We start from the raw sequence: 25,638 nt of genomic DNA on the forward strand, positions 1-25,638 counted from the left end.
TCATCTCAAAATATACTATAAAGCAGTCATCATCAGAGTTATTTGGTTTTGGTTAAAAATAGAAATGTCAATCACAGTAGCACTCTATATACTCATATACTCAACAGAGTTCTATAAACCCAAGACCTCAGATTCTTGGGGGTAAGCATTTGACAAAAACTGTTGACAAAACTAGAAAGCAATTTGGTAGAAATTAGGCTTTTTAAAAAATGTGAATTAAGTTTTTCTTTAAAATCAAAAAGGTTTTATTTTTTCTTTCCCTTCTACTTACCTCTTTTCCTTTTAAGTTTAAAAAACAAAAGCAAAAATCTTTTAACTTATATGTACAGTCAAGCATACAAACTAGTACATAGGCCATATACAAAAAAATGTCTATCTCATACTATATCTTGAGCTCATAGTCTTGCTAAGTAGCATTCTTTATTATTGACCCTTTGGATTCCAGTCATTGAATAGAATGTAGTTCTTAAATCTTTCAAAGTTTTTCAACTTTATCATATTTTTGTTATTCCATAAAGTGTTCTCTTGTTTCTGCTCATTTCTTTCTACCCAAATGCATCTAACTTTCCTCAGGTTTCTCGAAAGTCTTTTATGCCATTTCTTAGGGTACCATCATATTCAATTATATTCATAAATCATAATTTATTTAGACATTCCCTAACTGATAGGCACCTTCTTAGTGCATAGTTCTTTGCCACTACAAAAAACCTGCTAAAATATTTTTGTACATTTTTCAGTTGGTCTAGAATTTCTCTCACTGGCTCAAAGCTGGCACATTGGGAATAGTTCCAAATTATTTTGGAGAATAACCAGACTAATGTACAGTTCCAATGGTGCATAACTGTGTGTATTTTCTCATAGCTCTTCTCATAGTTCTAACATTTTCATTTTTAAAATCAACTTTAGCAAGAAGATGAGAATGAGATAAGTTGCTTTCGCTTGAATGCTCATGAGCATGTGGCATTTAGCATTTCTTTTCTGTGTAGACTGTGTAGCAGTCTCTACTATGCATATTACTTCTTTCTTTGGGAAAATCCTACTTATGGACCCAAAGGTAAGCCTTAAGGAACTCATTCTGAGAGCATGGAGTTTAGCCTTAAGAATATGAAGAAGGGAGGGGGAAAAAAAGGAACCACATCTCTCATTAGAAGACAAACTTTTCCAGGATTGACTTTAGCCTGATCCTGAGTTAAGAAGGGAGAAGAGAAAATGCTAACCTCTTGGGTCCATAAGAAGTTCTAAAAATTAGAATAAATTTGTTTAAGTTGAAAAAATAATGTGAACTAGACTTTACAAGTTGTCTTTTAGAAGGAAGCTGATACTAATTATGAATTTTCTTTGAAAAAAATTTATATCTACTAGAGAACAGTGTCAATATTGGTTGTCATCTAGGTCATTGAAATAATAAATTTATTCCATATCAGATATTATAGTGGCATTTGTAAAACAAGATTTTGCTTACATTTTTACTCTGTCAGATTTTAAATTCTCAAACTCCAAAACAATTTCAGAAAGACAACCCACCATCTCCTCCTGCCTTGTTAATTGGAAAATAAATACAGAAAAGATAATAGTGTCTTTTCATAACTATATCTAGGGTAATTATAAGGTGTTTTTTTTTTTTTCTTTTAGACTAATAAAATATTCTTCTAATGTTATACATTGCTTTTTAATTCTCTGGGAAAGTTTAAATCTATAATCCAAAGTAAAGAATGAAATGCGATTTTGTATGAAGCAGACAGACCAAATTAATGAAATCATTATTTATTTGATTTTTATTTATTTAATTTAGCAATCAAAATGGAACTTTAAATTGTGGTTCCTATGGCTCCCACACTTCCAGGCCAACTAGACGCTTCAATTGCACCTGGGAGGATGCTTTCTGTCCACATCTCAGGTTGCTAGTTGATGATTGGTGACTTTTCTGGAAGGGAGGGTCCTCAGGAAATGTGACACCGAAGGATGTGGCCCCCAATCAGTTGATAGAAATTTCCACTCCAGAAACGGCTAAAAGAACAGAAAGCAGGCTCTGAATCCATACTTCTCTACATACATTTTTTTTTTTTTTGGAAGGGAAGAAAGAAAAAGGTGAGTGATTCTGAAATTTAAAAAATATATATGTTTATTTTTTCTTTTAGAACGAAATGGTTGTCAGTATGCAAACTTATATTAATCCCAACGGAGATGTTCTTATATAGAGAAAACACACGTGCGTGACACTGTATGGTTGTCAGTTCAAGTTCAGGGTTGGTACTGCTGATTTTAAACTGTTGTAGTGTCTATTCTTTAAGTGGATTATAGCAGGCTTTTTTTTTTTTTTTTATTTTAAATCTTATTCGCTCGAAGTGTGTTACACTGGCAACTCTTCTGGGAGAAGGGATTGATTGATCTGGGCTACTTTTGTGCTGTCACCGAGAGCTAAGCCAGTTAATAGTAAACGAAACTTAAGTCGACTCTCCCTCCTCGCTTTTCCATCTCACCCCTATATTCCTTCTTTCCCAGCCCTTATCCTGTAACATTCTTAGTTTTAGAATTTGTGGCGAAGCCCTATCCGGCTCCCATCTGTTAAAATTCTAGCTCCGCCTGTTGCTATTGCCGCTACTATCCGTGGAAGAAAAGCAGAAGAGGGGGAGGGGAAAGGAGCTGAAGGGGCGGGGCGAAGGCTGATCCCCTTTGGGAATCTAACCACTCCTGTGGCTCTGGCTTAGTGAGGTGTTAACCTAGAGTGCAGGCCCACTCCCCACTCTACAGAGCCTCCCTTAAGTCTTTTAAACAGACTGCGTGGCTAAACCGCGGAGATATAAACAAGACCATCCCTGTCCACAGCACACAGTTAATAGACACTCCAGCCTTTAACCGAGGGGGTAATTCTGGTTTCAGAGAAGTTGTAGGTAGGCGAGGATTGGGATCGAGAAGATCTAACTGAAAATGTGAAAGTCCAAGGAAACTCCAGGGCTGGGAACAATCGCGGCTGGGGTTTGGGATCGATTGTTTTGTGTACGGCTGTCTTTGTCCAGAGATTCAGGCCACCGGGGCACAAAAGAAGTAGCTGCAGAAAAATGAGGTAGCGAAGACGAAAGTCGGGAAACAGGGAAAGGAGGGACACTCCAGAGACATGAAGGTAATGAAAAGGGAGATAACAGTCATTCGTGGAGGAAGGATGGCAGAATCTGCCTCATCTGGCCATTCAGGATGTTCCGCTCTTCAGCTAGATGAAGAAAATCTGAATCAAATGTAACCTTTACTTGGGGATTGCTAAAATCTAGAACATAGGGTGTACCTCAAGACTCCGAAGAATTCATTCGAGCCTCGTAGAGATGGAAGGAATTTCAGAGGTCATTTGGTCCAGCTCGTATTTTTACAGAGGAGAAAATTGAGGCATTGTCCGAAGTTACACAGAAAATGACTCAATCAGATTCTAGAACAAGAAAATCTGAATCCAGTGTTTTCTCCAAAGAATAGCACTGAGCTTCGGAATAGTGATTTGTGGAGAGGGAGGGAAAATTGTTCGGCAAAGCAAGGCAAACTAGCGTGGGGGGAAAGGGGAAGGGAGGGAAAGAATGCAGTGTTCGGGAGGAAAAAGTAGAAAAGAGTGTGTGGGGAAAGGGTGGTCTGGGAAGGGGGTGGGGAGAAAGTGTGAAGGTAGGAAAGACAGAACCTCGAGAAGGCTATAAATACCTGAAATTGTTTTTGTCGGTGTGAGCTCTTGCATACTTAAAAGTTTCAAACTTTGGTTGAAAATAGCCAAGCCCACTGTTCTGCTTTATGACGATACAGCAAGTACACCCAGTTTGGCATGGAGGACTGCCATCCTGAGGCCATGGAGATGTAATAAATGATCAGTCAACCAATCAATAAACACTAATTTCGATATGCTGGGCACTGCTCTCAAGGAAGTTATATTCTACTGGTAGAGACAACATTTACTTAAAAGTATATGCAGTAGAAAAATACCACAGATCATCTATGCTGATTTATCTACTTAGCTAATCCTGACCTTTCTGCTGATCTTCAATCTCATATCTCTATTTATGGTACATTTCGAACTGGATGTCCTGTAGACATCTTAATATCAACATGTCCAATAGTTGGACATGAATGAACATATTCTCTTCTCCCCCAAACCTTCTCCCCTTCCAAACTACCAAACTATTACTGTCAAGAATAGCACCATTCTTCTCTCCCTCCCCCCCTCAGGCTCTTAATTCATATGTTAACTTTGACTCTTCACTCTCAAACTTCTTGAGTATATCCAATTTTTTTTTTTTTTAATTTTGGCCAATTTTACCTTTGTAAAATCTCTCCTATATACCCACTTCTCTCCTCTGACTACTATCATCTTGGTGTAAACTCTCATCATTTCATGCCAGGACTATTGCATTGGCCTGTGGATTAATTTGCCTGCTTAAAATCTATCCTGACTTCAGTTAATTCTCCAATATCCCCCACTCCAGTAACCCAATATCGATTCCCTGTTAACTCTAGGATAAAATATTAAACCTTGTTTAAGTTTCAAAGCCCTTCCTTGCCTTCCTCTCTATCCACAATCGCTATAACTTTCCAGTTTTCTTACAATGAAAACTCTTTGAATAGTGTGGTCCAATGACACTGGCTGCCTTACTTTTCCTTCAACAAGACACTCCATCTGTCTATTTCAAATTGTTCCCCATACCTCCATACCTGTAATCCTCTCCTTCTTCATCTTCATTTCTTGTTTTCAGTGGTCCTCTTCAAATCTCAGTTAAAAATTAAACCTTTTACCAAATTTTTCCCAATCTCTCTTAATTCCAGTGAACTTGATGTATTGATTTATACAGTTCATTTGTATATAATTGTTTGCATGTTGTCTCCTTCATTAGTCAGTGAGTTCTGGGGGGAAGTAATTGTCTTTTACTTTTTTTTTTTTTTAATATCTCTAGAGCCTAGCACACAGAAGACATTTAATAAATGTTTACCAGTCGACTGAATAACTTGAGGATAAGATAGTAAAATACTGGTACTCCTACCCTCCTACTCTTTGTGAGTGATGGGGGCAGAAAAGAAGGACACTACAGATATAGAATTGACAAGACTTGAGATGTTTGGATATGTGGGATGAGGGAGAAAGAAGGGTCAGAGGTGACTTAGTTTGAAAATCTGGATGACCAGAAAGATTGTTATGCTTTCCCCCTTTTGAATAATATTTCATTTTTTCAATTACATGTAAAAATAATGACTGGCCTTTATTTTTAAATAAAATTTTCAATTTCAAATTTTTCCTTCCCTTTCTATCTTCCTCCCTAGGATGGTAAACAATTGCATATAATTATATATGTACAATCATGTAAAGCATATCTTCATATTAATCATATTATGAAAAAATGAACAAAACAAAAGGAGAAAAACTATGAAAAAATAAAGAAAATGAAAACAGCATGCTTTGATCTGCATTCAGATTTCATCAGTTCTTTCTCTGGATGTGAATAGCATTTTCCATCATGAGTCTTTTGGAATTGTTTTGGATCATTAGTCATAGTTGATCATTGCACAATATTGTTGTTACTGTGTACAGTGTTCTCATATTCTGTTTACTTTGCATCAGTTCATGTTAAGTATTTCTGAAACCCACCTGCTTATTATTTCTTATAATACAACAATATTCCATTACATTCATATAGCACAACTTTTTCAGCCATTGTCAAGATTTCCAATTTTTTTTTGCCACCACTAAAAGAGGTGCTATAAATATTTTTGTACATGTAGATTCCCCTTTTTAATCATCTCTTTGGGATACAGATATAATTGTGGTATTACTGGATCAAAGGGTACCCACAGTTTGATTGCCTTTTGGGCATGGTGCCAAATTCCTTCAGAATGATTGGGTCAGTTCACAACTCCATCAACAATTTTCTCACATTTCTAACATTTATCATTTTCTTTTTCTGTCATATTAGCATATATGATAGGTATAAGGTGGTTGCTCAGGTGTAAGGTTCTTTTAATTTGAATTTCTGAAAAAAACCCTGTGATTTAGAGCATTTCTTCATGACTACAGATAATTTTTGATGCCTTCATCTGAAAACTTTCTGTTGACTCCTTTGATAATTTATCAACTAGGAAATAACTTTTATTTTTATAAATTTGACTCAGTTCTCTATATGTTTGAGAAATAAGACCTTTATCAGAGACACTTGCTGTGAAATTATTTCAAAAGCTTTTTGCTTTTTTTCTAATTTTGGTTGCATTGTGCAAACCCCTTTTAATTTAATGTAATCAAAGTTATATATTTTTCATCTTGTTCTTTATCTCTTGTTTGGTCATAAATTCTTCCCTCCTCCATAAGCCTGACAGCTGAACTATTCCTTGATCTCCTAATTTTCTTATAAAATGATTGTGCTTTTGAAAAAAACACATTGCAAAATGAATATACCAGAAGTATTACCAGAGGAATAGGAAAGTACTGTAGTTAATTCTTATAGATTGGGTTTAATTGTGCGATGTGAAAATTTATATCTTAAAAATCATCAAATGCTACAAATCAGGGCTTGATATATTGTTTTTGTTGGTTATCTAAAGTTAAGATGAAGAAAATGCTAATAACACAGATTAAATTTATAAGTCTCTCATGAACACATTTTATTGGGGAGAGCTGATTGTTAAATATTAGCCAAAACACTAAAAAACTCAGCATATCTAAAACTGAAATTATTATTTTAGTTTAAATCTTTCACTTGTCAGGAAAGAGACAATTGACAATAGCATTGTCAGAGGCACAGTCCTCCAATTATTATCAAAGATTTTAGTTTTTTGCTTCCATCTTTTAAATTCCTTCCAAGATCTTTAAAAAAAATTATATTGTTCTGTTTTCATCTCTGTCCTTTGCCTTTTTTTTTTTAACTAAAATACCTGCCCATTTTTTACTTATTTTTAGTCTGGATAGCATGATATTTTCTAACTTTCCTTTATCTCAACTTTTCCTTTTGAAAATAGGAAGGCAGAATAAGATCAGTTCTATAACAATACAAATTTCAGTTCTGATAAATATCTATTAATCACCTCCTGTGATAACCACCTCACTGAACTGAATGCAGAGAAATGTAATCTAAGTAACTCAACACTAAAAGTCTTATTTTTTTTCCCTCTATATTACTTTACTTCATCCGTTCTCATGGGCATAAATACTATTTATAATAATTACTAATCTACTACCTGATGATTCTCAGATAGACCTATTTTATTCCAATATCTTCAGTTTCACATCTCCAACTGCTTTTCAGATACTTTGAATTGGATGATCAGGAGACATCCTAAAGAAGATACTTTCAAAACAGCAACTCATCTTTCCCCCTAACCTCTACTTCCTTCTACCTTTCCTGTTATTATACAGAGCAACATCACTCTTCCAGTTCCTCAGAGTTGCAACCTAGGAATTATCCTTGCCTCCTCATTATGTCTTGCCTTTTCCATATCCAAGTTGTTTTGATTTCACCACAGTCTTTTGATGCAATATGTCTCAAATACTTTTCTTTCTTTTCTCTTATAATGGAACCATCCTTTTTCAGGATCTTATCACTTCATCTCTAGTCTATTGCAACAGCCTGTTGGTGAGTCTTTTTTTTTTTTTTTTTTTTTTTTTTTTTTACCAGAAGTCTCTTTCTACTCTAATCTATCTTCCATTCAGCTACTAAAATAGAGGTCTGTTTGTAAAGAATAAAATTACTAATGTGTAGGTCTGGACTTGTCACTTTCCTAGTCAATAAATGCTAATGATTCCCAATCACCTCCAAGATTAATTATAAAATTCTCAGTTTGGCATCTAAAATCCTTCCTAACCAGCCCCTTTCCATATTCCATGTCTTTCTTCTTCTTACATGTACACTTTAATTTGGAGACACTAGGCTTCTGGCTTTTCCACCAACAAGACATTCCATCCCTCAAACTCTGGATATTTTCAATGGCTATTTCTTGTTCCTTAAATGTTCTTTCTCCTCAGCTACCTTCCTTGACTTCCTATAAATTCAACTAAAATTTTGTCTTCTACAGGAAGCATCCCTTAATTCTTATTAATTCTAGAGACTTCCTTCTTTTAATTCTCCCCCCCCACATTTATCATGTTTATCATTTATCATTAATTTACTAGGTCTATATTTGTTGTCATATTTTCTCCCTCATTAAACTGAGGGAAAAGAAGATAGCCCTTGACTATCTTTTACCTCTTTTTGTATCTCTAGAACTTAGCATAGTGCTTAATAAATGTTTATTGATTGATCTTTCTCCTAATTACAATCATTCTTCCATTGATATATTTTTGTTATGCTTTTGAAATAGGGAACTCTGTTTTGCTTATGTGAACTTGTCCTTTAAAAACAATTTAAAAAAATCTTCCTTAGTCCTCCATAATTTCACTTGCACTTTTTCCTGCTTACCTTGTGTTTATCCTGACATTTGTCTTGCAACATTCATGCTCTTTACACAATATATTGCTCAGGTCAGGGACTTTGTTGTTTGATTTGGCACAATTTAAAATCACTAGTACATTTATTATACCACCAAAATGAGAAAGAAAAAAAAAAGAAAACTACTTTACCAGAAGGCAAGTTTTATGTAGATTTTGACTCTCCAGTGTTGAAAATTCAAGCTCATTTTTTAAAGCAGCTGTAGGTCTGAATCTCCCAAATATGTTATCTTCTTACAAGGAAGCTTTACACAAATAAAAAGGAAAACTATTATTACCAGCTGTTGATGTGGGACTGTTGGAGAAGCATGAACAGCAATCTCAATGCTAAAGAGAAGACTTGAGAGGTTCTTTTTATTGGAAAAAAAGTCCTTTGTAATTTGGAGAAGCAGAACAGAATAACTTTACGAATTAGAGAAGTAGAAAGAACAGTAGGTATTTAAACTAAATGTTATTGGGCATTGTGTTGCATGCCAAAATTTAGCCATTTTAAGAATTAAACTTCCTTTCTTGATCACTCCACTCTAATAAAAAAAAATTAAATAAATTTTAAATTTTAAATAAAAAAAATCTTCTCCTTGTGGATACTCTGATCTCTTTGGAATGGGGAAAGAGGGTGCTGGCCAGAGAAAGTGCCACAACTTTCATACCTCCAGGGGAAAAGGAAGGTAAGGTTTTTAACTAAAATAAGAGCCTTTTTTTTTAACCTTTGCCTTTTCAGGAAAAGTTTGGAAAGGACTTTAGAATACATACATACATATACATATATATATATATTATATAAATAATTTTTAGAATATATATATATATATGTATATATATATATTTTTTTTTTTTTTGCCATTTTTAGTTGAATTAAATGGAGACGTTTATTAGTTTGTTTATTTGAATGTGCTACAAAGGACATGACTCAAACTATTGGACTAGAGCCGAATCTTGGAGTAAAAAGGTATGGTTTAAGTTCTTCTTCTAGCCCATATTCTGTGTGTCCTCCACTAGTTCTTTAAAATTATAAATTGCAGACATCTGATTTCTTCATCTCATAAACTCTCAGGTATTGACCTTCCTTTACAACCTACTCTTTATCCCCTTTCGGAATTGGTACAAATATCCTCTGACACACTTGGTGTGTATATTAAAAGTCAATCTTAACTGATTAAGCCTGTTTTTTCCCCTCTCTGTCTTAAAATAAAAGAATGGTACTCAAGTTCTGGTTTAGAGGGGTGTGGGGTAAGGGATGATACCCTTTCCTTCACCAGGCATCAAGCCATGAACTTGGGAGTTCTAGCCAATACCATCTCTAAAATAGGACTTCCTCTTATTTGCATTCTTTTTCCTTTGGTGAAGAACCTTGAAGGATCTCAAAAGGCAGCTAGCACCTTCTACTTTTTGAGGTCACTTGAGAAGTGGGATATTAATTACTGGAACAATTATGATCCCAATTATGACAGATGTCAGAGAGGATGTTGCCTTATGGTAGGGATCTCCCCTACTTTACCCAATGAAGCATTCATCAGTAGAAATTCTTCCCATTTCCAAAGTAAGGACTCCTTCCTTTCACTATTTAAAATTTTTCTCTCATCTTCCTCAGTCTCTATAGCCTCTCCTCTTTCCGAGATCACAAATGCCTTCTCCTCATTTTTAGACCTCGGTTTGACCCTTGGGTATCATCTAATTTTTCCATCCAAACTGTATAATATAGTACAAAGTGCAAACCTCATTCCAGATTTCCTAGCAGTTTATTTTATTTTATTTATTTATTAGTATATAGGGAATTCTTTCCTAAATAATTTTTGTTACCAGGTTTATGCAGTTCCATTGTGATTCTTCTTTGTCTAGAGTGTTCTATTGATTATCTTCATACTTTTAAAGCAATACTTATTGGCTTTAATGCTCACTAATATAGTTTGATGTGTGGAACTGTTATTTCTCCTTCTTTCTTCCTATTTATTTTTATATTTTCCCTTGGTATTCTAAATGTTTTATTTTCCAATGAATTATGTTTCTTATCAAGTTTTGGTCAGTGTTCTTTTAATTTCAAATATAGATATCTTTTAAAATTTGTCATCTTTCTTCATGTGCTGCATTTGACAATGTTGACCATACTTTGCTCATGGATACTCTCTCCTCTTTGTGCTTATGTGATGGTACTTTCTTAGTTTTCCTACTTGGTCCCTTCTCAGCAAGTTCATTATCCAACTCCCATTCATTAATTGTTAGTGTTTCCCAAGATTGTTGTAGGACTTCTCTTTTCTCTCTACACTCTCTCTTTTGGTAACCTCACAGATTTAATTAACCCTTCTGTGCAGATAACACCCAGATCTAGGTTATCAGTCTCAGTCTTTTACTTGAGCTTCATTCTCTTATTACCTATTTTCTAATGGACATATTAAACTGGATTACTCAAACTCAACATGTACGAAATGAACTTATTATCTTTTCCCTAAAATCCACTCCTCTTCCAAACCTAAAGTATACCATCATTCTTCCAATTTCCTAGATTCATAATTCTATAATTAGTTATTTTTAAGTCTTTATTCACACTTACCCTACATGGCTAATAGCCATAAAAATCTTACATTTTCTGCCTCCAGGATGTCTCTGACATTTTATCCCTTCTCAGTAATCATCTTGTTTCAGATTCTCATTACTGTTTACATAGAATTGCAAGATTTCTAATTGGTTTCTTTGACTCTCAAGTCTCTTACCACCTCAGTTCATTCTACACAATATTGCTGGATATTTTCTTTTGTCAACCAGTTTGAATTAGCCTCTAACATTTGTAAGAAGCCAGAGCTAAACAGAGCAAGCTTAAGACAGGAGAGTCAGGAATCAAACAGAAATTTAATTTTAAAGTGAGGGAAACAGCTTTCCAGCAAGCACATCTGTGCCAGGGTTCTGCTCTTAGTGGGGGGACCCAAGGCAGTGTGGGGAGATCTCAATATTTATCCCAGTAGTGGCTCAGTGAATTGTAGCCCTGACAATGAGGAGAAAATGCGAGAAGTTTGATTCATAGCAGAGTTTCATGATCAGAATTTTCCTAAGCTCAGAGAACATCTGGTACTGGTCAAAGCAATACAACAATTATATAATTTTGCCAAAGGGTGAGATCATCCAGAGGGTAACTGCAAAGGATTATTGTAAGTAAACAGCTTTGTTGTGGATCTTAGCTCTGGAAAAGAGGGTGTCTCATAATATCTTGACATTTTGAATCTAGAGTTGAACCTCTATCAGGGGTCCTCAAACTACCTCCCGAGGGTCAGATGTGGCCCACTGAGGATGTTTATGCAGCCCACTGGGTTATGGCAAAATCAGACTGGAAGTGACTTGCGTTAGCAATGCACACTTCCGGCATTGGGCTGAGGTTCATAGTTTTTGTTTTTACTATAGTCCGGCCCTCCAACAGTCTGAGGGACAGTGAACTGGCCCCCAATTTAAAAAGTTTGAGGACAACTGCTCTATATAAACCTTTTATTCTAGTGGCCAGCAGACCATGGCTGTGTGGTAGCCTATCATATAGTCTTTTTTAAAAAACATTTTTTACATTTTACATTTTTGTTTTATTTTTTTTTTTTGGATTTAAAAATCTGAAAATTATTATTATTCACTGAGCCATATAAAAATGGGTCTCAGGATAACTTTTTCTCGTGGGCTGTCATTTGCCAACTCCTGTCCTCCTTAATCAATTCTAATGATTTCATATTATCTCCAGAATCAAATATAAACTTCTGTGGTTAGCTTTTAAAATCCTGCAAAAGCTTGTCCTAATTTGTTTTCCCAGCCTTATTATATATTATTCTTTTACAGAATCTTCAGACCAATTACTCTGACCTTTCTGTTGCTTTTACATAACATTCAGCCTCTCATATTTGGACCTTTATATTGTCTCTATCTCTCATGCTTGGAATGCACTCACTCCTCATTTTTACCTTTTACAAGATCTAGCTCAAGCCCCACTTTTTATCTTAAGCTTTTCTAGAATCCCCTAATTATTAGGTATTCTTTATCAAATTTCTATTTATTTGCACTTTTAAATATTTATTTTATATTTAGTATATCTATACTTATACAAAGATGATGATTATATTTTTAGTAGTATTTTATTTTTTTAAATACATGCAATGAAAGTTTTTGACATTTACCTTTGCAAAACCTTGTGTTTGAAATTTTTTCCATCTTTTCCTTCTTCCCCCTCCCCTAGACAACAAGCAATCTAAGTTAAACATACGTAATTCCTAGAAACATTTCCATATTTGTTATGCCGCACAACAAAAATCAGATCAAAAAGGAAAAAAACACAAGAAAGAAAAAATCAAGCAATTAACAACAACAGAAGTGAAATTACTATTCTTTGATCCACATTCAGTATTCATAGTTTTCTCTCTGGATATGCTTTCCATCCTAAATATATTGGAATTCCTGGTCATTGTCTTGATCTTGCCATCACTCACAATCGAACCACCTTCATGTTTAAATACTTTGAAATTCACTTTTCTGATCACTAACAGAGGCTTTCCATTGCTCTCTGCCTTCTCTTACCAAATCCTGCTTTTCATCTACACATGATTTCCCATTCCTCAGCCCTTTAGTTTTCTCCCAAACTATCATTCTGCCTTAGCCTAGACTCTTATTGAACCAATTCACTTCAACCTGTCCTCTCCTTTTGAGTACCCAATCACCTTTTATTTCCAATTTTACTCTGCCAAGTCTCAGCCTGGGATCACTCACACCGTCTACTGAATTTGCTTCTTTAGCTGAACAAAGATGGAGAAAGTCACGCAACCTTTTTAAACTCGGTTTGCTACTAATTTATGTTATACAATCTCAACTATACCCTCTATCCTGATAGGCAATCCCATAATTCTCTCATCAACTTTCCACAGTGGTTCTTCCAAACACATTCATCCTTCCTCAAAACTCCCATGACTCCCTCCCACCCATTTTCTCATCTGAGATCCTTACTTCATAGTTTATTGAAAAAACTGCTACCCCCATTTACCAAGAGTTCCCTCTTCTTCCCTCTTCTTCATCTTTTATCACTGGCCTCCCATTATCTCTTTTCAGCATCTCACATAAAGAGGTATCTCTATTTCTTGCCAAGGCAAAACTCTCTACCTTCCTTCTCTGTCATACTCACTTTATTTAACTTCAATTTCTCATTTTCTACTAGCTCCTTCCCTTTTGCTTACAAACATGCTCATTTCTTCTCCAATCTCAAAACCCTCTCACTTAATCCTTTCTTCCCTACTGTTATTCTTTGTTTTCTTTGCTTTTTGTGTCTAAAGTCCTTGAGAAGGCTATATCTAATAGGTGTCCATTTTTCTCTTCTCAGTCTTTTCTTAACCCTTTCCTTACCAATTTTTGACATTAGCATTCCACCAAAGCTCAAATATTGCCAGTAATCTTTTAATTGACAGATTGATGTCCTGTTCTCAATCCTCATTCTTCTTGCTCTCTGCTGCCTTTATGTTCATCACCCTCTACTCCTTGATATTCTTCTTTTTCTTTTTTTGCTGAGGCAATTGGGATTAAGTGACTTGCCCAGGGTCACACAGCCAGGAAGAGTTAAGTGTCTGAGGCCAGTTTTGAACTCAGATGCTCCTGAATTCAGGGCTGGTGCTCTATCCACCTAGCTGCTCCTCTTTGATATTCTTCTATATAGGTTTTTGGGACATCACTCTGTGTTCTACTCTTACTTAACAGATTAATCCTTCTCTCTTTCCTTTGCTGGATTCTCGTCCAAGTTGTGCCCATTAACTACTAGAGTCCCCTTCCAAACTTCCCTATTACTGTTGAGGGCATTCTAGTCCCCTAATCTCACAACAAGGTTTTATTATTGAATCCTATTCATCTCTTATCCCATCCCCAAATCTAATGTAAGGTCAAGGTCTGTCAATTTCACCTTTGCAATATTTCTTGAATTTGCCTTCTTCTCTTCTCTGATACTAACACTGCCTTGATGATAACCTTAAACCTTAAATTGAATTAATCTGTTGGTTAGTCTACCTGCTCCAAGTTCTTCCCTACTAAAATCCATCCTCCATTCAGTCACCAATGAGATTTTCCTAAAATGTTGATCTGACCATGTATTACACTTACTCAATAAAACCAGTGACTATCACCTCCAAGATCAAATACAAAATGTGCTGCCATTTAGAATCCTTTATAACCTATCCCTGCTACTCTATTACACCCTTTTTATGCTTTACACTTCTCCCCACTTTGACACACTGACAGTAACCCCATTATTGTTCTGTGAATAAGACATTCCATCTCTTACCTCTGGACATTTTTTTCTTAAATGCTCTCTCCTTAACTCTACCTTCTGAATTCTCTGGCTTCCTTCAAGTCCCACCTAAAATCCCACTTTCTGCAGGTACTTTTCTAAGCTTTCTTAATTTTAGTGCCTTACCTTATTTTTTATTTCCAATTTATCCTGTATATAGTCTGTTTGTATGTATTTCTTTGCTTGAAGCATCCTTCATTAGATTGTGAACTTTTAAGGATAGGGAGTATCTATGGCTTTTCAAAAAAGATATAAAATTAAACACAGTACCTTGTACATAGTAGATAATTAATATACTGACTTACTCATCATATATATCCTTGATTTTTTTTCTTTTTAGAATATAAACTTTCTAGGTAGAGATTGTTTCATTCATTGTATTGGTATCTTCAGTGCCTAGCACAATGTATGGTATATGTTTGGTGTTTAATAGTTGCTGGCTAATTTTCTTCTCTAACTTAAAAATTCTGAGTTTCAGTAATCATTTTTCATATAACATGGATTTGAATTCTTTACATCCCTGGGCATCCTTTCTGGGATTTTATATGTGTCTCAAAATATGGTATCAGAATTACACACAATATTAGCACAAAAACAGTGATCCTTAATATCTATTTTTTTCTCCAAATCATTTTTAGTTATGTAACAAATCTCATACTTTGCCAAAGAAAAAGAAGAGGTAATAAGAGCTTACACCTAAATGGTGACTATGTAAGTGGAGAGACGGAGACATATATGAGGGATGTTGTGGAGGCAAAAATGAAAGGATTTGGCAAAAGATTGGATATATTAAATAACTGTGAGAGAAGAGGATAATATTGATATTGCAAGCCTATTTGACTGGGAGGATGGTGTTTATCTCAATATTAATAATGAAGTTAATAAGGGGAAGAATTTGGGGAAAAGATAATGAGTTCCATGTTGAATTTGAGATGCCATGTTGAATTTGGAGACCTCCAGATGGAGAAGAGAGCCAAAGGAAAGCAGCATGATAAATGGGTATAACCTGAGTGAAGATTCATCAAGGGAGACTGAGGAGTCATTAGAAAGCTAGAAGGACAGATAGGAGAAATCAGTGTTAGAAAAACTTACAGAGGAAAGAGAAGAGGATGGTTGAGATGAGAAACAAATCTATAAGATCTGGCAATTAAGAGATTATTAGTGATTTTGGAGAGAACAGTTTCAATTGAATGATAAATTTAGAAATCAGATTGCAAAAACTTTACAAAAGAGTGAGGAGAGGAAGCAAATACAGTAAGTCTAGATAGTTTTCTCTAGAAGTTTGGCTGATAAGGGGAAAAGAGATATGGTACAATTATTAGCAGAAATAGTAGGGTTATGCAGGTTTTTTTTTTAAGATAGGGGATATTTGGGTCCCTAATACTTATAGACAACAGGGAAGGAACCAAGAGAGAGTAAGAAATCAAAGATTGGAGAGAGGAAATAATAGACTGGCCATCTGAGAAGATGGAAAGGAATGAGATTAAGAATGCATTTGGAGGGGTTTGCCATGGCAAATAAAAAGCTGTCTTCTTTTCTGGGACTATTGTGAATGAAGAGATAGGGGAGAAAAATGTGTGATATAGGTAAGGGGAGAATGTTGAGTAACTACAAGTATTCAGTAGAGAATGAAATGGGATTCTCAGCTAAGAATGTGGTGAGAAGATGGTTCCATGAGAAGATTGAGGAGAAATTTAAAAAGTTTTGGGAAGCTATGATGGCAAGTGGAAGAGTGAACCTATCAAGGATATGTGAAAAGATTGTTTTGATGCAGTGCAGGTCCATTTGAGATTATGTAACATAAATTTTTAGCGAACCCAGCTAATAAAATTTTATGGATTTACCCACTCCAACTTAATTTATCAGCATTTGAATAGAAATATAAGTACCAGATGGGCAGCTAGGTGCTAGGCCTGGAGACAGGAAGACTCATCTTTCTGAGTTCAAATCTATCCTCATACACTTACTAGCTATGTAACTCTAGACAAATCACTTATTCCATTTGCCTCAGTTTTACTCATCTATAAAATTATATCTATAAAAAGAGTAGGACATGACTGAAATTTTGTTTTAGCTTATAATATGCAGGGAAACTAGAATTATAGAGATTATGGTCATAAAGGAATTTTATATATCTCATGAAAAGAAAAATGGAACACTTATGGATGATGGAAAGATCAAAGTCATAACCATCTCTGACTATAGCTGAAGTGGATTGAAGAAGTAGAATGAAGAATTAGAAAGTTAAAGTAGTTTTAACATAAATATGTATGTTGAAGTTGTCTCATGAAAATAGAAATTGTGGAGGAAGGAAATACTGTGAGGCAGACATTGAATTAATTGAGGAGAGAAGGGCATTCTAATGCCCTAGGTGTAGATAGATACTAGATACTGGCCTCCAGGATTTGGATTAGATGAAAACTTTGAATAATATGAATCTTGAAAATAGATAAGTAATTGAGTAGTAGCTGCCTGAAAAATTACAGTAAGAAGCATGGAATATTCTGATTCTTCCATCATAACTAGTGAGTCTAGCATATGAATTAATATGCAACCAGTATTGTAAAGGGGAGCCAGTAATGCAGTGTCATCAGGAGTGGGCCATGTCTCAATGCCAGAAAACAGGAGAATGAGACATAAAGGTCTAAGATATCTCTCCCTCTGTCTCCATCACACTTTCCCCCTTTCCTTTATAAATCCAACCCAGCTTTTATTCTGTGAATGTATGTATGCTCACTGATTTAATATTCTACATTTTCTTATGTGACCAAGACATTATTAATTCCTTATAGCTGTAAAAGAAGAGCTAAACCATAGACACATTACTGGGTGCCAAATTCTTCACTCAAGTGGGGAAAATTTGAACATTTTGCAGTACTTTGAACTGGATTGGAAAGGCAAAAGACAGAGTGCTGTGCAGAGTTGGAACACAGAAAAGAATACAAGTTTGAGTCTGATACAATTGGAACATTCTAGGAACAAGTAATATATTAACAGAATATGGTTATAGCAACTTGAACAAGAGCAAAGGTTCCCATGGAAATTTTTTTCTTATACTCCTTTAGAGTAGCATTGTACAACTAACTGAAAACCCTTAAGAATAATGTCTCAGATTCTGTGATTCATACACAAAAATCTATAAAAGTTCCTAGGATATATATTTATAAATGTTGTTGTTAAATCATTATGATACCATTTGGGGTTTTCTTAGCAGAGATACTAAAGAGAGTTGCCATTTTCTTCTCCAGCTCATTTTATAGATGAGAAAATGGAAGCAAATAGGACTGAGTGATTTTATCCAGAATCACATAGTTAATAAGTGTCTGAGACTAGATTTGAATTCATGAAGTTGAGTCTTCCTGATTTCAGGTTCAGCACTCTATCTACTGTGCCAATTAGCTTCAAATATAGAACATATATGAACATAAATACATCTAGGTTCTAGGAATCAAGATTTTAGATCCTTTTAGTTGGGTTTTAAAGAGTTTGATATCACAGTCACAGAATCTGAGAGTCAGAAGAGACCCCAGTGGTTATCTAGTCCTATTCATATCACAAAGGAATTACCACCATTAATATACTTGAAAAGTGGTTGTCAACTCTCTGCTTGACTATCTCTAATAAAGGGGAGCTTACTAACACTCAAGCTCATTTTCCTTTAAGATAACTCTAATAAAAAAATTCTTCAAATTAGGGACAACCATGCAGGTGAACTTTTTAATATCCCCCACTATACAACTTTAAAACAAAGCCATAAATAAAATTTTAGAGTTGGCAGAGCCCACAAAAAATCAGTGAAAATTTTTTTTTCTAAAACAAGAAAACTTAAGTTTTACCTCCCCCACCCCCACATGTGGATGTAGCAGCAGCAGCAGCTTCATGAGCTCTGAGCTGAAATGGTAAGAGGGTTAGATGACTCAGTAAGACATCACAGAGGACCTTTTGGTGGCCCTGGGTAGAGCTGACACTGACAACTCTATTGCCTATTTGCAGTTCTCATTTGCAATTGTAGGGTAGAGAGGAGCATGATCACAGTAAAAGAGAAAAGAAGAGTGATAGATAGCATGTGAAGCTGTAGGGGATCAAGGGACCTTCCTTGGTAAAGACCAGAGTGCAGAGCAGGAGAGTGAGTAGTAACCATATCTCTCCGAGGATCATACCACCTTTGGAAGCATTGAAAACTTGCAGAATTCCACAGAACTAGCTTTGAAAACAGTAGCATGAAAATCCCAATCCGTGGTAAATTGAACCTAATTTTAGCATAAAGTTCAAAGTGAAAAAATGTGTTAGAATAATGAGCAAACAAGAAAAAAATGTTTTTGATTACAAAAACCATAGTGGCAGGGAAAACCAAGACATAAATTTAGAAGAAAAAGACAACAATGTAAAAATAACCACAACCCCGCCCTCCCCTCCCCCCCCAAAAAAAGAAAAACAATCCTTAAAGAAAAATGTTAACTGGAACTAAGCTCAATAAAAATTCCTAGAAAAGTTAAAGAATAAGATAAAAGTGCTGGGGAAAAAAATGGAAAAAGAAATGATAGTAATGGAAGAATATTTTTTAATAGTTTTTATTTATCAGATATATGCATGGGTAATTTTACAACACTGACAATAACCAAACCCTTTGTTCCAATTTTTACCCTCCTTCCCCCCACCCCAGATGGCAGGTTGACCAATACATGTTAAATGTGTTAGAGTATAAATTAAATACCATATATATATACATGACCAAACAGTTGTTTTGCTATACAAAAAGAATTGGACTTTGAAATAGTGTACATTTAGCCTGTGAAGGAAATCCAAAATGCAGGCAGACAAAATTAGAGGGATTGGAAATTCTATATAGTAGTTCATGATCATCTCCTAGAGTTCTTTTGTTGCGTGTAGCTGGTTCAGTTCATTACTGCTCTGTTAGAACTGATTTGGTTCATGTCGTTGAAAATGGCCACGTCCATCAGAATTGATCATCATATAGTATAGCTGTTGAAGTGTATAATGATCTCCTGGTCCTGCTCATTTCACTCAGCACCAGTTCATGTAAGTCTCAATGGAAGAATATCACAAGAGAGTTAACAGTGTGGTAAAAGAGACACTAAAAATACTAAAGAAAGTTACAACTTAAAAAAAATCCTCACTGAAGAAAATAGTTCCTTAAAATTAAAATTGAGCAAGCAGAAGTCAATGACTCTATGAAATATCAACAAACAAACAAACTCCCAAAGTAAAGAGAATTAAAGAATAGGAGAAAATGTGAAATAATGCATTGAAAAAACAACTGACCTAGAAAACAGATCAAGGAAGGATAACTTAAGAATTATTGGACTATCTGAAAACTAAGATCAAATAAAGAACATCCATCAAGAAATTATTGGGGAGGATTCTGGGAAAATGACAGAGTAGGTTGGTATATTTTAAGCCCTCTCGATTTCCCCCAGAAATAGAACAAATTTGTGCCTCAGAGTGACCATAGATTGGTGAAAAATACTGAAGATTTGGGGCAGAACAAGGGATCTCCTAATACAACCTGAAAAGATTTGAAGGAAGGCCCTGGGCTAGTGATTAACCTGTATGAAGTACAAACACTTCTGGGTCTGCTCCCCAGAAACATCAAGTGGGGATCCCTCAGGTTAAGTAGCTGTAGCTGGAGCCTTCATAGGAACCACAGAGACTTTCATCTCCTGATCTATTTGTGGAGTTGGGGTGTGAGTCTGGGAGGACTGAACCTTGGCTGATTGGGAATGCCAGGCTCAGTTATGCTGCTGAGACATGGCTCTGGGTGAGAAGGAACCAGCAACTAGTGAGTGCAGAGGTTGTGAAGCATGCTGCTGGCTGTGGTTCCTGATCAGAAGGGAATGCTGAGGGAAGCTCAGGCACCAATCCTTACCCTACAATTAAACCTCTTATTTTAAAAAGATGAACTGGCAAAAAAAGAAAGCACTCCACTATTGAAATACATTATGGGAACAGGGAAGATTGGTTCATCTTCAGAGGAGGACAGTTTAGTAAAAAAAAGTTTCCACCCCAAAGAGTAACATGAAATAGCTCCCTGCCCAGAGAGAATTTATAGAACTCAAAAAATAATTTAAAAATCAAATGAGAGACATTGAAGAAAAATTAAAAAGTAAAATAAAAACCATTCAAGAAAAACAAGAAGATTATGAAAAAAATTAACCAACTAGAAAAGGAAGTACAGAGTCTTAAAGATGAAAATAATGCTTTGAAAATTAGAACTGGGCAAGAGGAAGCCAGTGAAATTGTGAATGACCAAGAAATAACAAAACAGATTATAAAGAATGAGAAACAGAATGTGAAACATTTTATAAGAAAAATTACAGATCTGAAGGATAAACCAAGAAGAGAAAATATAAGAATAATTGGACTGCCAGAAAATTGTGACCAAAAAGAGAACCTTGACAAAATAATGCAGGAAATAATCCAAAATTTTTTTTCCTGGAGTGATAGAACATGAGGGGAAAATAGAAATAGAAAAAAAATCTACCCATCACCATTTCAAAGAGATCCTTTATGGAAAAAAACCATAGGTATATTATTGCCAAATTTTGAAACCCCCAGAGCAAAGAAAAAAAATGCAAAAAAACCAAGAAAAAAACAATTCACATATGCTGGAGCTACAAGTAGAATTGTACAAGGCTTATCAGCAGCCATAATAAAGGACCACATGTGCTGGAATCATATCTACTGACAATCAAAAGAATTAGGTTGGTTCTGATAAAGGCCTCATCTCCAAAATATACAGAGAATTGACTTTAATTTATAAGAAATCAAGCCATTCTCCAATTGATAAATGGTCAAAGGATATGAACAGACAATTTTCAGATGATGAAATTAAAACTATTTCCACTCATATGAAAGAGTGTTCCAAATCACTATTGATCAGAGAAATGCAAATTAAGACTACTCTGAGGTTTCATTACACACCTGTCAGATTGGCTAAGATGACAAGAACAAATAACGATGAATGTTGGAGGGGCTGTGGGAAAACTGGGACACTGATGCATTGTTGGTGGAGTTGTGAAAGAATCCAACCATTCTGGAGAGCAATCTGGAATTATGCCCAAAAAGTTATCAAAATGTGCATACCCTTTGATCCAGCCATACTACTACTGGGCTTATACCCCAAGGAACTACTAAAGAAGGGAAAGGGACCTGTATGTGCCAAAATGTTTGTGGCAGCCCTTTTCATAGTGGCTAGAAGCTGGAAGATGAATGGATGGCCATCAATTGGAGAATGGTTGGGTAAACTATGGTATATGAATGTTATGGAATATTATTGTTCTATAAGAAATGACCAACAGGAGAAATACAGAGAGGCTTGGAGAGACTTACATCAACTGATGCTGAGTGAAACGAGCAGAACCAGAAGATCATTATACACTTCAACAATGATATTGTACGAGGATGTATGCTGATGGAAGTGGATTTCTTCAACATAGAGAAGAGCTAATCCAATTCCAATTGATTAATGATGGACAGAACCAGCTACATCCAGAAAAGGAACACTGGGAAATGAATGTAAACTGTTATTTTTACCTTCTGAATCCAATTCTTCCTGTGCAACAAAAAATTTGGTTCTACACACATATATTGTATCTAGAATATACTGTAATATATTTAACATATATAAGACTGCTTGCCATCTGGGGGAGGGGGTTGGGGGAGGAAGGGAAAAAATCTGAATAGAAGTAAGTGCAAGGGATAATGTTGTAAAAAATTACCCATGCATATGTACTGTCAAAAAAATGTTATAATTATAAAATAAAATAAAAATTTAAAAAAAAAGGGTTTGTAAGGGTCAAAGCTGAAAAATCACCCATGCATATATCTTGTGAATAAAAAGCTATAACAATAAAAATATAATAAAAAATTCTTCTCTCCCCCCCCAAAAAAAAAAGAATTAGGTTTGTGGCAAAAATATCATATCCAGCAAAATTATATATAATTTTTAATGAGAAAATGAGCTTGCAAATTTTCAGGACTTTCTATCAATCAAACCTGAACACAACAGAAAATTTAACATATAAAAGTCAATATCAAAGATCAATTTTAAGAAATTCAACATGGACAGACTGTTTAAATGTGGACAAATTGTTTATTCTTTTATATAGGGAATGTATATTACATGTTTAAGATTTACATCAACAATAGGATAACTCAAAAAAAGAGTGGCAGAGTTAAGGCAAAAATAGTAATCATTATATAAATGAGATGCAGAAGAAGAGTAGAAAAAGAGGCATTAGAGGGGGCAGGAGATCTTGTAATTCTGAAAACCTACTCACATCAGGACTGGGTTCAATAGGCAACATTACATATATATCATGAAAGGTATAGTACCCTCCAAAAACTATAAAGAAATAAGTGGGGGAGGCATGGGTGGATGGGGAAGCAAAGGGTGAGGGAAGAAGACAAAAGAGGGATCCTTGGTAGGGAAAGATTAAGTAATAGTAAGGTAAGTTATGGAGCAGAATTTAAAGAGTCAGCAAGGATAAGAAAGAAATATGTGTATATATGGGGGGTGTGAGTGTGTATATATTATCTATATCTACATATGTATACACAAATATATTTTTTCTTAACTTTAGTTTGCTTATGGGGGGTGGAGGTGATGAAAGGGGAAAAAGAATAAAGACAATAAGGTGATAAATAGAGAACCAAAGAACAATTTATAAGGAAGTAAAGAAAAAATGAACATTCATGAAAATAATGTCTTCTACATATATATGTATATACACACACACACACATATATATATACAAATATTTATACACATATGTATATATACATTATATATATATATATATATATATATATATATGTATATATATTTATTTATTTATTTGGTCTGGTAATTTGTTCTTACATATTTTGAATCCTCCCTGATGTTCTCTTGGACACATGACAATGTTCTCTTTTGTTTTGTATTCCTTTTCTGTTTTTCAAAAAGAATTTATTAAGAAAAATCATACTGATATCTTAAATCTAGAGGGAAAATTATAAATAGAAAGAATTCACTTTCTGAAAGATATTGTTGAAAGAAAATCCCCAGGTATATTATAAGCCAAAATTCAGAGGTCAAGGAGAAAATATTGCAAGCTGCCAGAAAGAAACAATTTAATCAAGGAGCTATAGTCAAGATCATATGAGATTTAACACTTTCCATGTTAAAAAAGCAGAGGGCTTGAAATTTGATAATCTGGAAGTTTAAAGAAACTAGGATTACAACCAAGAATCACCTATTGAGCAAAACTGAATGTAATATTTCAGGGGAAAATGGATATTTAATGAAAGAGAGGACTTTCAAGCATTACTGATGAAAAGATCAGAGTTGACTAGAAAATTAGACATTCAAACAAAAGACTCAAGCATGAAAAGATAAGGATGAAAAAGTAATCATAAGGAACAAAATGAAGTTAAACTATTTACAATCCTCTATTGGAAGATGATACAAGCAACTCCTAAGAACTTTATCAGTACTATGTTGGAATGATCTCAAGATAAAATTAAGAGGTGAGAAAGAGGGATGAACTAAAAGAAAGAGGGAGAGGTAGAATGGGGAAATTTTTCTCATATAAAAGAAAGGTCAAGGAAGAGATATTACAGTATAGGGGAAGATAGGCATGGGGTGGCAGGCAATGTTTGAACCTCATTTTTATTAGAATCAATGATTAGTTGTTTACAGGAAACACACCTGAAATAGGGTGATACATACAGAATAAAGGTAAAAGGTTGGAGCAGAATCTACTTTGCTTTAGGTGAAGCCAAAAAAGCAGGGATAGCCATCCTCATCTCAGATCAAGCAAAAGCAAAGATTGATCTAATTAAAAGAGATAAGGAAGGGCACTATATCTTGCCAAAGGATAGCATAGATAATGAAGCAGTATCAATATTAAACATATACGCACCAAGTGGTGCAGCATCTAAATTCTTACAAGAGAAATTAAGAGAGCTGCAAGAAGAAATAGACAGCAAAACTATAATAGTGGGAGATATCAACGTTGCACTCTCAGAATTAGATAAATCAAACGACAAAATAAATAAGAAAGAAGTCAAAGAGGTAAATAGAATACTAGAAAAGTTAGATATGATAGATATTTGGAGAAAACTAAATGGAGACAGAAAGGAGTACACTCTCTTCTCAGCAGTTCATGGAAGCTATATAAAAATTGACCATATATTAGGACATAAACACCTCAAACTCAAAAGCAATAAGGCAGAAATAGTAAATGCATCCTTTTCAGATCATGATGCAATGAAAATTACATTCAATAAAAAGCCAGGGGAAAATAGACCAAAAAATAACTGGAAACTAAATAATGTCATACTATAGAATGATTGGGTGAAACAGCAAATCATAGCCATAATTAATAACTTCACACAAGAAAATGACAATAATGAGATGTCATACCAAAATGTGTGGGATATAGACAAAGCAGTAATAAGGGGGGATTTTATATCTGTAGAGGTCTACTTGCATAAGATAGAGAAAGAGAAGTTCAATGAATTGGGCTTGTAACTAAAAACACTAGAAAAGGGATAAATTAAAAACCCCAGACAAACACGAAACTTGAAATTCTAAAAATAAAAGGTGAGATTAATAAAATTGAAAGTAAAAAAAAAAAACTATTGAATTAATTAATAAAATAAGAGTTGGTTCTATGAGAAAACCAACAAAATAGACAAACCCTTAGTAAATCTGATTAAAAAAAGGAAAGAGGAAAATCAAATTGTTAGTCTTAAAAATGAAAAGGGAGAACTCGCCACTAATGAAGAGGAAATTAGAGCAATACTTAGGAGTTACTTTGCCCAACTTATGCCAATAAATTCGATAACTTAAATGAAATGGAAGAATACCTTCAAAAATATAGCTTGCCCAGATTAACAGAGGAAGAAGTAAATT

General features: G+C 34.7%; 1 protein-coding gene across 1 annotated transcript in view; it reads left to right on the forward strand.

Annotated features, from left to right (window-relative positions):
• Nucleotides 1-2,007: 2,007 nt before the first annotated feature.
• The window catches only part of SLC38A4 (solute carrier family 38 member 4), a 123,008-nt gene continuing 99,377 nt past the window's right edge, over nt 2,008-25,638 (forward strand). Inside the window, exon 1 of the mRNA XM_074269447.1 lies at nt 2,008-2,088. The gene's annotated coding sequence lies outside the window, so the exon portion shown is untranslated. The remainder of the gene's footprint in view (nt 2,089-25,638) is intronic.

The sequence above is a fragment of the Sminthopsis crassicaudata genome, chromosome 5 (assembly GCF_048593235.1).
Source record: "Sminthopsis crassicaudata isolate SCR6 chromosome 5, ASM4859323v1, whole genome shotgun sequence".
In the NCBI taxonomy this organism is placed as follows: domain Eukaryota; kingdom Metazoa; phylum Chordata; class Mammalia; order Dasyuromorphia; family Dasyuridae; genus Sminthopsis; species Sminthopsis crassicaudata.